Below are 13,621 nucleotides of genomic sequence, written 5' to 3' on the forward strand. Positions count from 1 at the left end.
TTTGCTGCTAGGCATGTAAGCAATTTTTCACCAATTTTCCCTGCAGATCTCTGTCCCTCTTGAAAATCTCTTCCAGATTGTTGGAAGACTTGAGAGAGTACCTGAACCCTTATATCCCAGCTCAGTCACTGAGATAATATGTAAGAGTGTTGCTGGTTGTCTCTGAATTGGTGACATCAACAAGAAACTGGTGTCTTTCGTAGCATTGGCCCAGCCCCGTGGAAGGCTTTTCCAATAGTGACTTGGCAGGTATCTTCTATATTGATCTGTAAACATTTACTGAAAACATTTCTTTGTTGCCAGAATTATGCAGACAATTAAGATAAACACTTTCTGTAATAGTTGGTCATCTGTTTTAATTTTTATGTGGTTTTTATTTTGTTTATATAACTGTTGTACACCACAATTTCAAAGGGGTTTACAAGTATTTTTTGTAAATAAATAATAAGTAAAATAAATAAAGTGGCAAAGGGTACAAGTGCAACAAATCACTGCAAATAACATCTTTTGCCATTACCAGGAGTCTCTGCTGAATCTAAGACCCTAAGAGATTCAAGTTTGGCTCCAGAAGGTAATGGAAACAGGCAACACCAGCAAAGCACCTATGGCCCCAACCAGGAACAGCCAGTGCAACAGAGCTGGCCTTCTTGTGTGTCATCACTGCCACTTAACAGGATGATGCGGATTAGGCAGGGATGAGTTTGAGGCAGTGTGTGTGCATCAGGGGAGCCAATCTGTCTTCCCACATGTATACCCACTATGCCCCAAGTTTACCACTGCCCTGCCACTGCATCATCCTGGTAAGTGGCAATGCTGCTACTGCTGGGAGGCCAGCTCCACAGCAACACCTCACTGGCCACTCTTCATCCCAGTTGTGCTGCTATTTTTTCTTTGCACATAGATAATTCTTGGTTTTCATGTTGCTTCTTCCAAGTGAAGGAGGCCCACTGACAGCATATTGCTCAAGGGCATCTCAGATCTGGGGAATGATTTCTGGGGAACACCAGGAGTGACTTCCTTCTTATTTCTGTGGTGTTGCCAGAGCCAAGTTTGAGCAGACATGTGCAAAATGCCTTCTGGTGGGCCCTGGTGGTTTAAGTGGTGGTGGTGACGATGGGCAGAAGCAGGAACAGCAGCACTCTGAACAACACTCTGAGCAGCTTTATCCAGGTGGGTTTACCTGCTATTGTAATTTTCTGCATAGACCTGGAACAATGATCTGTGGGATTTTAAAACAGAGGCTGCTTGGAGCATTGGGTTGGATTTTTTTTTAAGGGATTGCCTGTATTTGCCTATGTAAGTACTGATTGGCTCTTTTGTTTCTCTGTTTTTCTATTTTATTTTTCTCTTGATTGTATTTATTTTTAAAATGTTGGCTATATTTTGAGTTGTTTTAGATACTGATATTTTATTGTTGCAATTGTTCACCATCTTGAGGGTCCCTAATGCATGGCAAGACAGATTAAAAATGAAACAAATACTACCTCAAACGTTCTGAAGAGCTATTCTTTGTACATTGCCCTAGAGCAAGATGGCTAGGGGAGCTTGCTTATAAAATACTAAAAAAAGTCCATGTAGACAATTATAAGTGTTCCAGTTCAGCAAGCAACCAAACCTTTGCTGGGTTGCATGTATCTCTAGAGTAGGAGTATGCTGTAATATGCAGGGCTGGTTCTAAAGGGCGGCCAGGTGGAGCACTGGCCAAGGGCCCCTGCGTTCCCCTTCCGCAATCCATGGCAGGATTGCTGCTGCGGATAGCAGGGCAGGAGCTTTGGAGCCACCCGCCATTCCCCCTCTTCACCTACCTTTCTCTCTGCTGTTTTTTGCTGCTGTGCACACTGCGCGCGCAGGTTTGCCATCAATCAAATGGTGGCCGAGGTTTCCCTAAGGGGCTGAAGCCTCTGCTGCCATCTTGCTTGATGGCAGCAATGTGTGCGTGTAGCATGCATGCGTGCCATGAACCAAGATGGCAGCAGAGGCTTCAGCCCCTTAGGGAAACCTCAGCCGCCATCTTGATTGATGGCAAACCTGCACGTGCAGGCGCGCCACTGAAAAAACAGCATAGAGAAAGGTAAGTAGAGTGGGGGAATGTGAGGTGGCTTGGGATCTTCTGCCCTGCGATCTGTGGTACCAATCCTGCAGTGAATCGCAGAAGGGAGTGCCGGTAGGGTTGCCATATTGCCCGGTTAGCCGGGTTTTACCCGGATTCTATGCATGCCACCCAGTACCCGGCTAGCCCCTTAGGTGGCCCGGATTCTCAGCTTTAATTTTTTAAAAAAATTAAGTTTCTAGGTGGTCCGGTTCTCGAGATATGCATAAAAACGTCAGCCGCCCCCCGACTGTTAAATCTTTCTTTAAACAGTACTGTATACAGTACTACAGCACTTCCTAGCTTTAACCCCGCCCATTCAGGATTGCAGCCAATCAGGGATTGTGTTTCAGTTTCATTGACCTGAGGCAGTGTCTAGAAAACAAAATGGTGGTTTCACCCCCTGTTTATCTGAAAATCTCATAAATTGGGTAAGTATATACATTTCAGTTTTTTTTCCTCTTATGTTCAGGAGTCAGATCTTGGGCAGTGTTTTGAAAACCTTCCCAATGATTGCTTTTTGTAAAAGCAATGCTGATCCCATATGCCCAGAGTTAATCCCATTGAATTCAATAGGACTTACTTTTGAATAGACATGGTTATGAATGTGCTCAAAATCAATGGGACTTTGGAGTGAATGTAAAAAAGAATTGTGTTTGTGTTCTAACTCTTTCTGCCCCCTTCTCCAGTCCTATTTTAAAGCAAGTAGGCAGGGCTTAGTTAGGTATTACAGTTTTTATTCTGTAGGAAAGTAATACTGATTTTTTAAAAAACTAATACTGATTTTTCTGCAATGACCAACTGGTTTGACAATAAACTATTATATGGGCTGTATGTATTTATACATCTGCAGTGTGTGCGTGTGTGTGTATGGAGTCTTTCCAACACCCCTGTGAGGTAGGGTTGGAAACCAAGGCAGCTCACAACAAGAAATAAAGCCATTTAAAATCCAATAACCATAAAAACAAGTATAAACAGTTGCAAAACAGCGTAAAGTGGCATGATTCGGAATTTTGGGTTGCGTGAATGAAGTTGCTTATCACTTGAGGTTGCATTTCTGTCCCTGTTTGAGTAAGCCCCACTGAATACACTGGGACTTGCTTCTGAATAAATAAACCTAGGATTGCACTATAAATATCTTTACAGTTTGTGTAAATAATAAATATATTTGATAGTCATGCTTATATAAATATTTCTTCATTTATCATATTTTTGGTTTTTGGTTAGGAATCCTGACTGGTTGTGAGATGGTTAGTTTTTTGCCTTACTCATAGGAATCTTGTTGTGGTTGGTATGGTATTACATTTAGGAAAGTGCTACTGCCTTCTGTGTTTTTTTTTCCTATTTGCATTTCACTTATCTTTAACCTCACTCCGTTACAGCCATAGAAGCAACAGCAGCATATGCAAGATAATTAACTCCCATTAGTGATAAGAACAAGATTTTATAATTATTATTTCAATTAAAACAAGAGGCTTATCAATACTTTGAAGAGGACCAGATATTTATTTTGTTTCTGAGCCCAGGACTGGGTATTTCATGATGCCCGGGGGCGGGGGGAGCAGGAGAGTAGTCAATAAGACAGACATCCTGGCATTGATAATCTAATTAGCAAGGTATGTGTGGGGTTGTTGCACACTTCCAGGCCCAGTTTCATTTTGAGTATGGAGGTGGAACCTGTGTAGATGTGGTTACTCAAAGGGAGAAGAAATCTTGAGTTAAACAAAGCTCTCCTTTTATAAAACCTAAGAAACATACAGATACTTTGAATGTCTGAGTGCCTGCACCAGTGGAATACTGGAGGAACTTGTAAAACTTGCTGCAACAGTATTTAGAACTGAGCACGTAGTGTGAAAGACTCCTTTTCCTAACATTTTGGCTTCTTGTTTTTCTCCACCCACCACATCTTTGAAATATATTGTATATGGTTAACCGTACTGCTGCCCTGACTTACTTTATGTTTGTTGCTATTTTGTGTTTTTATTATGTTTTTATATTGATTGTGTATTTTTATTCTTTTTATTATATTTGTAAGCCGTGCTGAGCTCTACTTTTAACAGCAAAAGGGCAGGATATAAATTCTCTTAATCAATCAATAAATACTCCATAGTGTTGGAAACTAGAGTCTAGGCATTTAAGGCTGAAAATGTTGCTTTTTAAAAAAAGATTTCTCACATCTTTCCCCAGCTTTTGGTGGTAATTCCTAGGCACAAAAACAAAACAACTGGACAATCCAAATATTAATATGCAAATAATTTGCATAATATGCAAATAACATGCAAATAATTTGCACAATATGCATATACTTTACATAATATGCAAATTAACCTGCCCGGATTTGTGTAACTGGAATATGGCAACCCTAAGTGCCGGGGCCCGGGGCAGGCTGTGCCCAAGGGCCCTGGCATGCCTGAGGCTGGCCCTGGTAATATGCATTCTTATTAGCATTTTGAATGACATTTGTTACTACATTTCTTGTAAAAGGTATTCTGAAATTAGAAGTTGCTATATATATCTTATGTAGAATTATCTCATTCACAATTTTGTAGTCCAACAGATGCCTGAAATGTTTCATTTTAATTATAGTAGTGCACAAGATTAGTCCATTACAGGTTTTATGACTATGCTTTGAAGAAAATTAAGAACCCAAATTTATTATATCAAAACCTGAGTTTTAGAAAAGTTGCACAGCTCCCAAAGACATAATGTTGCTATTTTCAGAAAACTCCCAGCTGAATCAACTAAACCAACCAGCACAAAAGTCATCTAAGTTAAAAGTCATACAAGTTAAAAATTATTAATAGTTGAACTATTTCTGCATGAAAAATTAATTCTGCATTTTTGGGGGCAACCCTTTCTTTCATCTCTAGCTAAATGAAAAGCAGGTTTTGAGGGCAGATTTGCTCTTCGTCACTACCAGTGCAGAGAAGTGAAGGCATACAAATTATATGAAATACGTGTACTTAAAAACAGTAAAAACAGAGCGACTTTCATACTTTTAGCAATGTGAGTACAACTTTGGGTGTTTTTACAAACATCTGCAACCTGTTCCTTTTTTGACCTGGGTTATAAAGTGATGAAGTTTGCCATGTGTATGGTATGTGAACATGGCAGTTCCAAGTGGGTCACCTCTGTGTAACTAAAATGACTTCAGCAGGATCAGCTGGTGAACACCATGACCCCAAGTGGTCCTTACCATGTTGCAATGCCTATCTTGTTCTCTCTGTCAGTGTGAAAATGTCCTTAAATTACTTACATTTCCAAAAATTGAGAACATTACATTTACATTTTCTGAAAATTAAGGCAACATTTTGCCTATGCATACAGTAGCAAATGCTCTTTGAGAGTCTGGCTGTCTGTGGCAGATTTCCAACCTTACAAAAAGGGCATGAGAAAATTTTAGTTCTATTTAGACCTTTTTTTAAAAAAAAGAAGACAGAGAGAAGAAAGAAAGCTTTAACAATGAGGAACAAAAACTCTTTTGCTATTTCTCTGTTTTCATTATTTGTTACTGCCATATGCATAAGATACAAGTATTAGCAATTGTTGTTCGCAGCATACTATAAAATTAACAAATGTATAGCAGATATTCCAGTTCAGCACAGAACTGAAGACATCGTTTGCATGCCTCATTCATTTTAATTGAGGGAGTAGGTAAGGACGTAACAGCTTTACTGGAAGCTGACCAGACAAGCAAACATGGTGATAGGACAGTGTCTTCCTCTACACCTGAGAGAAGCAGCTAGCTTAGGAAGCACAGCTCTGTCTTCCAACACCTCCCCACTGCTCCCTCACCATTCCACCTGCTCTCTACTTGCTGCCTGCTTAAATAAATGCCGTACTGTGCTAGCACACACCATATGTGGAGAACAAGGCATACACAGTTGCTGGATACTTGCTGGGATGCATGGCGCCTCTGCTTAGTCACTTGGTCAGACTGATGCTGTCTGTGACACATTGAGAGAAAGTGACCTGGTGGGGCAGTCAGCCAACTTGGGCTATTAACAAGCATGCATCACTACCACCAGTTGAGGCAGCGGCTCAGAAGAATAGGAATGGCTTTGGGGGGGGGAAATTGCCAGAGGATTTGAAAGGAATGGCTCGACTGCCACTCCCCAGCATCTCCTGCCTGTGGTAGCAACCTCACATTGCCTAATTATCAGGCTGCCCTGCAGCAAGGTATGAAGGCAGCCACCCTTTTGTGCTATGTGCCTTACTTCCCCCCAGCATCTGCCTCTGAATCTTCTTAGCATTTCTGTCAAAGTAGTTAACAATAATGTTCTAAAACAACAGTATAAAATAATCATGTATTGACCATATATTTTGACCATTATTCTTTTACATGTCTATATTATCAGATCCAATTTGGATTTATTAAAATCCACTTATTAAAAAGTAATTGTAAGAGCTACAGCTAAAAAGAACTGTCATAATTTTAATTATCTCTGCAGATTATTAGGGAAGGCATATTAGGGGGCTTTTGAAGAGGAGGAGGAGAGAGAGAGATGCCCCAAGGCCTCTGAAGCCAACATTAAACATTTCTGTTGTTCCTTGTAATGCTGTATTCATGAAGTGCTAGTGATACAGTACTGGAGGAAAAAGGGATAAATTGTTTTTTAAGTGTGGCATTAAATGTGAATTTCATACATCACAAATGAGAGTAACATGGCTGTAAAATAATTTCTTTCCATCATGCCATCTGGTTATGACATATTTATTTATAGCTATAATCTGAGTAATAGCCTTTAACAGATGATAACTCTGTTGCCAACTGCTCATGAACATATAAGGACACAGCACATGTAGAGTCTAATCAGAGATAAGGAAAAGTAGTCAAATATTTTTCCATACAGATATTGTTTGAATGCCAAGACATTTACTGAAATACGTCTTGCCAGAGAAAAGTATGGAGTTTTGCCCACAGCGAGATGTTGCCCTCATGCCACAATTGCATTTCATTTTCTGTAGTAACTTAACATTTCCAACATTGGGTGGCTTGACCCAACAACTTTTTTGGTCATATTCCTTTTTTTAGAATGGCATGGTCTTCCCAGGATGCTATAGAGACTGCTTTCTGTTCTAAACCATTATGACAATATATCAAATAGGATATTTTAGTTTGTGGATGGAATTTAAAGCAGATTTTGCTGCAAGCTGCTATAAGCTAGCAGCATGTAAGCCATTGAGTATATGCTTCAGTAGTCCTTAAGAGTCAGCCGTTTCTAGAGTGGTGCCAGTTTATTTATTTAAAAGCATTTAGCTTAATATTTCAAAAATCTTTAAGCAGTGTGCAGTAAACAAACAATATATCATTAAAGCATTAAAACAAAAAGATAGCGCAAAACCAGTAAACAGCAATATAAAAACACATAAAAGCATATAAAAGTGAATAAAATAGAAATTCAGAAGATTCAAACACTAAACATAGCTTCCAATCTTAGGGACCAGGGAAAGCCTGGGCAAAAAGTTAAGTCCTCACAAGATGTCTGAAGCAACCATGTCATGGTTGTTTCACATATGGCACAGGGAAGGCATTTCGCAGTACAGGAGCAACAGCAGAAAGGCTGTTGTTGGTGTACCACCCTAAACTGATAATAGGTGGCCACAGAGGTCACCTGAACCTCCAGTGACAGAGATAGATCTAGAAGCATCCACAAGCTATGAGCCTGGTCCTTCAGAGGGAGTGCAACTTAGGGTTGCCAGGTCATAAACATCCCAAACCCTGAGATTTGGGGGGCAGGCCTGAATGATGCCATAGGGTGGGTCCAAGTGATGTCATGGGGCAGGTCCCAGTGATGTCACAGGGTGGGTCCAAGTGACATCATGGGGCGGGTCCAAGTGATGTCATTAAGCATGATACATTAAGCATCAACCATAGCTGCTTGGCGCATACAATTCATACAAAAACATTTGATTGGAAATTAAGATAGAAATCTTAGCTAAAAGGTGGAGCCTGGGTAGGGAACATTTAATCTAGCCAATTTGCTTCTGGCAAAAAGGGTTCAAGTGCCCTTAGGCCAGGCAAGGCCAGTCACCAGAAGGCCATTGTAGGAAGAAAGGAGCCTAGTGTTGTGGAGATGTTAGATGGGAGCACTCAGGAGTAAAGATGGATGCCCCTGGAGAGCTGCAATTCTAAACACACTTCCTAAGTCCCACAGAACTCAATAGGCCTTACTTCTCAGTAGATATGGTTTGGATTGTGTTGTTGGTGTTGTTGGTAAAGCTTGACTAGGGATCCTCTGCAAAGATATCCATATCCAAGTAGGGTTGGCAATCCCCTGCCTGGAATGCCCTGCCCCTACTTTTAACATCCAAATCTCTTTACAGATTGGACCCTTCAGAAAGACGTCTGAGTAATGAGTAAGAAGATTCTCTACTCTCTTCTGTCTCCCCTGTGGGCTGCTATAAACTCACCTTATCAGGCAACTCAATTCCAGTGAATATAATTGACAGAGAGAAAGCACACTTGATTTGGTCTACCTTCATAGGCAGCAGCTTGGGAACAAGAATTGCAGCCATGCTGCCCAGTATGTGAATTCTCTTTTACCACTGTTGGACAAGAAACAAACAACCAGACGCATCATCAGTGGGTTTAAGAAGGTTGAGCAGAGCGCATGGAACCACTGTTGTTGTTTCTGTGGATGATAGTAAGGATAAAGGTAAATGAAATGCATATAGAAAAAGAAGAACAAAAGACAGTGATGATTTCTTAAATGCATCATCATCATCTTCATCATTTTATTTGTATGCCACCTTTCCACATAAAATTGTGCTCAAGGCGGCTTACAACAAGGTGAACAAAAATACATCTCAAAAACAATTTCCTAATAACAAAAAATAATAAAACAAATATAATAAGCAAAAACAAATTTTCAACATTATGAACATAATAAAACAATCTTTAAAAACAAAGAAGTAACCATTAACACCCCAAGCCCCTAAAGAAAACCATTTATTATATCTCCTACAAAACTTCATTATTCAGAGTGGAGGCTTGTTTTGTATCAGCACAGCCTTTCTGTAAGCAGAGGTGTGGACTCCTCCCCTTCAACACAGGTGTAGGCTTCCAAAGTCATAGAAGAGGCAGGGCAGATGGTCTCCCAGGCTGGCAGAACTTCTGCAGAGAACTCATTGCACGTGTGTGCAGCTGCAGTACACAACAAGTCCTACAAGTAAGGCAGAAAACTAAGCATCTCACAACCAGTCAGGATTCCTAACCAAAAATCAGAAATATGAAAAATGAAATATTTGTATAAGAATGACTATCAAATATATTTATTATTTATACAACCTGTAAAGATATTTATACTGCAATCCTACGTTTATTTATTCAGAAGCAAGTCCCAATGTATTCAGTGGGGCTTACTCAAACAGGAACAGAACTGCAACCTCAATTTATTTATTTATTTTTATTTCATTAAACTTATAGACCGCCCCATAGCCGAAGCTCTCTGGGCGGTTCACAAGAACAAGAAATAGCAAAAAACAGCAAACATATAACAATACAAAACACAGTAGAAAAAGTAAAAATGTTAAAAAGTTAAAACAATTTCAGCGTGTAGTAAACATGTTAAAAAGCCTGGGTGAAGAGGAGAGTTTTAACCTGGCACCGGAAAGATAGTAACGTCGGCGCCAGGCGTATCTCCTCTGGGAAGTTGTTCCACAATTCGGGGGCCACGACTGAAAAAGCCTTTTTTCGTGTTGCAACCCTCCGAGCTTCCCTATGAGTAGGAACTCGGAGGAGGGTCTTTGACGCTGAGCGTAGTGTACGGGCAGGTTCATATCGGGGGAGGCGTTCCAACAGGTATTGTGGTCCTATGCCGTGTAAGGCTTTGTAGGTTAAAACCAGCACTTTGAACCGGGCCCGGAAACATATGGGCAGCCAATGCAAGCGGGCCAGAATCGGTGTAATGTGGTCGGACCGTCTGGTCCCCGTAAGCAGTCTGGCCGCTGCATTCTGCACAAGCTGCAGTTTCCGAACCGTCTTCAAAGGCAGCCCCACGTAGAGCGCATTGCAGTAATCTAATTTCGAGGTTACCAGCGCGTGAACTACTGAGGCGAGGTTCTCCCTGACCAGGTAGGGGCGTAGCTGGGCGACCAAGCGAAGTTGGTAAAAAGCACCCTGTGCCACCGAGGCAATCTGAGCCTCAAGTGACAGGGATGGATCTAAAAGAACTCCCAAGCTATGGACCTACTCCTTCAGGGGGAGTGCAACCCCATCCAGAACAGGTCGAACATCCACTATCCTGTCAGGAGAGCCACCCACCAGCAGCATCTCAGTCTTGTCTGGATTAAGCCTCAGTTTGTTAGCTCTCATCCAGTCCATTGTCGCAGCCAGACACCGGTTCAGCACATCGGCATACTCACCTGACGAAGATGAAAAGGAGAAATAGAGCTGCATCTCATCAGCATACTGATGGCAATGCACTCCAAAACTCCTGATGACCGCACCCAGCGGCTTCATATAGATATTAAAGAGCATGGGGGACAGAACTGACCCCTGCGGAACTCCATATTGGAGGTTCCAGGGTGCCGAGCAATGCTCCCCAAACACTACCCTCTGGAGACGACCCTCCAAGTAGGAGCGGAACCACTGCCACGCAGAACCGCCCACTCCCAAATCAGTGAGTCACCCCAGAAGGATGCCATGGTCGATGGTATCAAAAGCCGCTGAGAGATCCAGGAGAATCAGCAGGGTCACACTCCCCCTGTCTGCCTCCCGACAAGTGATAAGCAACTTCATTCATGCAACCCAAATTTCAGAATCATGCCACTTTAAGCTGTTTAAGCTGTTTTGCAACGGTATATACTTGTTTTTATGGTTATTGGATTTTAAAGGGATTTATTTCTTATTGTGAGCTGCCTTGGTTTCCAGGCTGCAACCCTACCTCACAGGGCTGTTGGAAATATTCCCATATATACACACACTGGAGATGTAAAAATACATACAATAGTTTATTGTCAAAACCAGTTGATCATTGCACAACATTAAAAAAAATAAAATCAGTATTAGTTTCCTACATACTAAAAACAGTGATAGCTAAGTAAGCCCTGCCTAATTGCTTTAAAAATAGGATTGGAGGGGAGAGAAAGATATACAACACAAACACAATTCTTTCCTATGTTCACTCAAAAGTCCCATCAATTTACAGCACAATCCTAACCGTGTCTACTCAAAAGGAAGTCCTATTGAATTCAATGATATTTACTCTGGGTATGTTTACTCTGGAAAAGCAAGTACTGGATTAAAACTTCAATTTGGGAAGTTTGCAAAACACTGCCCTCTTCAAAACTTAAACCTGTCAGACTCCTACACACAAGAGAGAAAAAGACTGAAAGCTTACTTATTCAATCTGTGAGATGTTCAGAAAAGCAGGAAAAAAGCACGTTTCTGAGCCTTGGGCCAGTCACTGCCTCTCAGCCTCAGAGGGAGGCAATGGTAAACCCCCTCTGAATACCTCTTACCATGAAAACTCTGTTCATAGGGTCACCATAAATCAGAATCGACTTGAAGGCAGACAATTCAATTGGACTCTACATTTTGGTGTTGGTGTGTGTGGAATTGCGTGTCCGGCTCTGTACAGGTGAACAGCAAGATGTTCAAGAAATCCAATGCACAGACAGAGAACTTGGTTAAGAGTCCTTTACTGTGGACATTAAGGTAGCAAAACAGCATTCAAGACTTTTCCCTCACGAATACAACACCTAGCAAGAACTTCTTCCCCCACAGACGGCTGGCAGAGCTGTCCAGCCTTTATCTCTCTTGGTTGCCTTGGCAGCACCAGGTGCTGGCCTTGACAGCCTCGCCAAGGCTCTGCAAGGCTCTGCAAGCAGCTTAACCCCTGCTCTGCTCTACTTTACTTTAGTCTTGATGGAAACACAAGGCAGTCATGCCTATGGGTCAACAGCTCCCACCTTTCCATTAAGACTACACATGATTCCGCAATACATTTCAACTATAACAGTTACATTTCAGTTTCCAGTAACATTTCACAGATTACATTTCCACAGTACAGTGTATCATACATTACATTACAGTTACATGTTTTTATTTACATTGCACATTGGTTCCTTTGGGTTTTATTCACAGAATTTGGGTTTTACACAAGTCAAATACAACGTTTCTGCATCCATTTCATATTCATTGTATGCACCCGGGCCGCTGACTATTCCTACTGTGAATCTGTCTGGCGGCTTCCCAATGTTAGCCCTCTCGGAGCGCCTCAAGGGAACTGGAGCTTCGGCTCCCCCTGTACCACCACTATCTGTACTTGTACCTGGCATGGCTTGTTCAGGTGAAGTCAGATCCTCAGCTTTTCTTTTCTTTGTTTTACGTTTGCCCCATATTAATTCATTTAGAGCATCTTGTAATGGTATTTGAGTCTCTTCTGTTTTCACCCCTTGCGTTGGTGCATTGTCTGACCCATTTAGCACAACTGTCTGGTTTTGGTCCCAAGGCTTGTCTGAGATCGCTATGCTCCTACTCAGCACAACTTGCTGTGTCTTAGGAACCCAAACCCTGTAAAAAGCATGTTGGAAACCCAGCACAAATGCTTCCTGTGCTCTGGGAGCCAGTTTTCCATGCCTTCTTCCCTTTGGAATATGTACCCAGCACCTAGCCCCGAACCGCTGAATGTGTTGCACCCTCGGCTTTCTTCCCGTGAGTTTCTCATAGGGTGACATCCCAATGGCACTGTGTAACACCCTGTTGTGTATGTATGTTGCATACAAGATGCACTCTCTCCAAAATGAGCCTGCTAGGCTGGAATCTCCCAACATGGCTCTCATCGATTCCTGAAGGGCTCTATTTTTTTTCTCTGCAACCCCGTTAGAAAACGGAGAAAATGGGGCTGTGAAGTTTTGTTCTATTCCCTTGCTTTCCAGGAATTCATGCAATGCTTTACTCGTGAATTCCCCCCCTGATCTGAGCGTATACGTTGCACTGTAATGCCATGCTGTGTTTTAATCCTCCTGATGAACAGACGTAGCTTCTGTTCTGCCTCATCTTTTCTTTTCAGTAAATAAACATGACAGTACCTCGTAAAGTCATCAACCACGACCATAAAGTATTTAGCACCCCCTCGTGAACTTTGTATCGGCCCTGATAGATCAACATGAATCAGTTGGTAGGGAGCGGTTGTGGAGCATTCTGCCTCTTTGTTGATGGGTGCAACTGTAGCCTTAGCTTTACAACAGGCATCACAATCCATCAGTTGCCCACACTCTGTCAGTTTCATGTTTTCACTATGTGTAGGGGTTTTCTTAATTGTCTCATAGTTGGCATGTCCTAACCTTCTGTGCCAATCATGCACACAGCCGTTATGTGTCCGTCTCTCTGCACTTAACGCAGCACACTCTGCATGATTGCTTTGTATGATGAACTGTGAATCTGTTAAGCACCCTTGCATGCAGACCTCACCCCCTCTTTGCACAATACATTTCTCTTTGTCAAAGATTACAGTATAACCTATATCAACTAACTTCTTCACAGATAGAATATTGCTAGCTAACTGGGGAACATACAAAACGTCC

This window comes from Rhineura floridana, chromosome 3 (genome assembly GCF_030035675.1).
Source record: "Rhineura floridana isolate rRhiFlo1 chromosome 3, rRhiFlo1.hap2, whole genome shotgun sequence".
Lineage (NCBI taxonomy): Eukaryota > Metazoa > Chordata > Lepidosauria > Squamata > Rhineuridae > Rhineura > Rhineura floridana.